This window comes from Mesocricetus auratus, unplaced genomic scaffold (genome assembly GCF_017639785.1).
Source record: "Mesocricetus auratus isolate SY011 unplaced genomic scaffold, BCM_Maur_2.0 Super-Scaffold_100001, whole genome shotgun sequence".
Taxonomy (NCBI): domain Eukaryota; kingdom Metazoa; phylum Chordata; class Mammalia; order Rodentia; family Cricetidae; genus Mesocricetus; species Mesocricetus auratus.
The window spans coordinates 4,401,397-4,405,383 of record NW_024429187.1 but is presented as its reverse complement, the minus strand read 5'-3'; the positions used below and the strand labels follow the sequence as shown (position 1 = coordinate 4,405,383).

The 3,987-nt window shown below is 43.6% G+C and overlaps 1 long non-coding RNA gene across 1 annotated transcript; it reads right to left on the bottom strand.

Annotated features, from left to right (window-relative positions):
* Positions 1–212: 212 nt before the first annotated feature.
* On the bottom strand, positions 213–2,097 carry LOC121139737. The gene is made up of 2 exons (XR_005876652.1): positions 1,810–2,097; positions 213–1,679 (listed from the first exon to the last, which is right to left on the bottom strand). It is a non-coding gene; the product is annotated as an uncharacterized LOC121139737 (long non-coding RNA).
* Positions 2,098–3,987: the final 1,890 nt, after the last annotated feature.

Here is a 3,987-nt window from a genome sequence, read left to right as displayed (position 1 = left end):
AGAATGCTAGAGGGCTGCCACATCCTGGCTTAGCTGGTTGTTTCATCGCAGTCAAGGCTGTATGGAACTCTCTGGCACCTCTTAGACCTGTTTGGGTGGGTTACAAGAATCCTTTGAGTTTGTGAAAAACATAAATATTAGACACAGTAGCAGTATACTCATGTCAGAGGTAATTTGGCTGAAAGCATTAACATTTTTTAAACTGACAGATATCTTTAACACAATGAAAAGCACCTTAATCTTGACCTTTCTGTTAGGATTGTATAGTCGTATATATAGTATGGTGTTTAGTATCCTGTCAGAGTTGGATTAATGGCTTTTCAGAACTTTATTGATTAATGTTAAGACTATGAGCCGTAGCATAATGAGAGAGAGAGAGAGAAATCTGATAACTTGCATTTGTACACCTTAAGTCAGCTTGTTATACCTTAAAACATTTTTTAAAGAAAAGGATGGTAAGAAGTTACAGCCATCAGAGGTCTTGAGAAGGATAAATTTTACCTGGATTAATGACTACAGAATAACAGATACTTACTAACTGGCAGCATGGACATCTGCTCTAAACCCTCCACAGTTGTTGAGGTCAGAGGCTTTAAGGACACCTGCCTTCTGCTGATAGCCTGGGACCTGTGGATTGGGAGCTTTAGGAAGACTTGTCTACTGTTGGCCCAAACAACGTGGAGAAAGTCGATTCCACTGTCCTCTTGTCCATGGTCTGAAGAGTCCTCTGCTGCAGTTGAGGTGAAAGGCAGGGTTTCTCAGTGGCCAGCATTGCTACTTTTGTGGGTGGAATTTCTTCAGTGTCCAGTCTTCTTGGAGGAAATGGGGTAGGGCAAGCAGCTGGCCTATCTCTGTTAGAAAAGCTTTTAAATAAAATATTTTAAATGCCATATTCTCTACATCTCTGAGCATGTGAGGGCTGTCTGTCTGTTCAGTATATCTCAGCACACACACAAAAAAAACTGTCTTTAGTTACTTGCCTTAAGCATATAGATGGCTAGGTAAGGCTTTATTCCTGTAATTAATAAATTAGTGAAGGATCTGTCTAGAGAACTGGATCCAAGCTGAGAGGCTGTGGACAGATGTTTTACTCAGAGCCCTCCAGCCTGACTGCAACTGGTTTTAACTTAGTAGGTTAGATTTATGCCTGTGAAGGACAAAGAAGTAGAGAAAAATTCCCTTTTGCAATAGAAGCTTAACCTTTGTAAACAGCTTATAGGAAGGACTGGGTGGTGTATATATTTTGTTAATTTGAAATAGATCTTTATAACCTTAAATGTTTACCATCATTTAAAGATACATACCAATTTAGAAATATTTGAGACAGCACAGTTGAATTTAAGTTGCACATAAAGTTAGCTTACATTCACATATATAAAGTTAAATTTAAATCACATGTCCAGATGTACGCAGTTATATCAAACAGGACTGGGTGAAAGGAAGAAGGAAGAACCAGAGTGTGATCTCTGATTCTCATGTTGCACCAAACAGACAGGACATTTAAGGAGACAGAGTAGATTTAAAACTGCCAGCGACAAGAAAGCAGATCCGCTGCAGATGGAACAGGCTAGGTTTTATGCCTGGCAGTAAGGTTCGTTGGCAGAAGCTGGCTAGGCTGTCCCTCTGCACAGGCCGAAGGAAGGGAGAAGGCAGTAATCCGTAACAGCAAAGGCAGAAAGCTGAAAGTCGAAAGCACTGCTCAGCGAGCGTGGTACCCATGGGAAATCTACCAGAGGTGATGGTCAGTGAGAGGGATCAGCCGTGGCCTTGAAGTCTGTGACTGGCTGACTGGGAAGTGGGGTACCTTACCAAATTGTAGCCGATGTTGCCTGAGGGTCCCAGCAGACGGGTAGATGGAACGTGGGTTGTTGGTTTGGGATCAGTGTCTCTGAGTGTCTCTCGCTGCCAGCTGGAGAAATTACGGAGAGAGCCTGAGCGAGTCTCGGCACCAAAATGTTCTTTTGCTTAATTTACTGCACGATGGAACACGAACCACAAGACTCAACAAACCCATGAGGAGCTTATTGAGGGAAGAGAAAAATGAGGGGGAGACAAAGGAAAAGTGGGGAAGGAGGAAGAAAGAGAAGAAGGGGTGAACATGTGGAAGGTGTTTGCTTAAAAGAAGCTTGCACATACGTACAGAGTCCTTATGCGACCACGTAACCAATGACGTAGTCGACATCGACACAACACAGGGCCCTTTGAGCTGCCTAAGTATCTGCCTGAATGCCAATATGCATGTCCCACCCATTGTCAATAGGCGGGGTCAACATAATGCCAGGGTTCCAACAGAAGGTCTTTGTGATTCCAGGGAGATGGGATCAGAGAGGAAAAGGAGACCACAGCAGGTTTCCTGCTACAGAGTTGGGATGAAACTGTAGGGATTGGCTCTCAGGAACAGTAACCCTATGGGGAGTGGCCCTTGAGTTAGCAGGGGATGCTTGCTGCGGTTGGGGGTTGGGGTCTGGGACAAAGCAACAAATTGGGGGAGGAAGTTAGAAGGGACCCACAGGAGATGGGAGCAGAGGTGCATGGAAAGCTGCCAAGGGTATCTGCTGCAGAACTGGGGCAGACTGGGGGGTTGCATCTGGGGGAATGGAGAGAAGAGAAGATCTGTGGGTAGGCTACTTGGTTTTCTGGCAGGCATGGCCTGTGGGTCAGCAGGGAGTGCCTGCTGGAGTTGGAGGCTGGGGAAAAGCAACAAATGGGGGAGATCCTCAGGAGATGGGAGGGGGTGAGAGGGTAATGGAAGGCTGACAATCCTGTTCTGCTGCAGAGCTGGGGATGAGACTGGGGGATTAGATCTGGGGGAACAGAGAGAAAGAGAGAAGCTCTGTGGGCAGCCTACCTGGTTTTCTGGAGCTTCTTAATTATTAATTCAAATGAATAGCAAAAATGTCTAATGACAGAATAATCAGCTTTCTACAGAGTAACAAAAGTAAATCTGCGGGGCCATCTCTGCAAACACTGAAACACTCGTTGCTGTTTTTCTTATTTAGCCTTACATTTTATGTCAGAGATTGCATCCGTCTCCAACAGATGCTTGGCGTTCTCCCAAGATAAGGGGTTCATATACTTTTCTGGGTGGGGATTTCTCATATCTTTTCCAAATTGAATATGAAAGCTGAATTATTCCAAGAACTGTTCACTTAGATTCCAGTAAACAACAACAATGAAAAGATGCCACAAAATATTCTGTTAAGAATCCATGCATTGTTAATAGAAGTCTCAGAGCCTGGTGTGGTGCACTGCCCTTTAAATTGCTATTCAGAAGACTCCAAGGAGTCTCAAAACAATATAAATTACTGCCATTTGTCTTGGTCCCCTCCCCCCAAGGAGAAACTGACAGTAAATCCCTCTTGCTGAAGACACATTCCTTGATTACAAAATAAAGGGAAATCAACCTGAAACTTTACTGGAAGCTTCCTTCCGCATGGTTAGCTTCCATAGTACCACAAGCTGATGACATGCAGACAGCTAGAAGAGGAAAATTAGCAATAACTTACATAGCTATGAACATTTCATGCTACAATATAAGATATGCTCATGGATGCTCACAGATATGTTCAACTGTTATAGAGGTAACCAACAGCTTTCTGATTGGCTCTCAAGCCCCTTCCATAGGAAAGAGTTCATGACACATTCCATGAACCAGGTCAAAGGCTAATGGCTAAAGATCACATAGACTCAATGGTGAACCTACTATTGTTTTGAATCCATTGTCAAATTGCCATATATATATATATTACGCACTTATGTGCTCCTACATCTGTGTGTGTGTGTGACGTGTGTACATGTGTGTGTATGTATGTATGTATGTAGTGAGTGCTGCTTTCAGCCTCCGTCAGAGAAGTTTTTGTTTGTAGCAAATAGCAGTTAATACAAGTACATGATCAGTTAGGGTGCAGAGAACAAGTAACTATTGAGTGTTCAGCCTTATAGGGTACACCCATACAGCCATCTCTAAGGCTCGGGGCACATCATAGG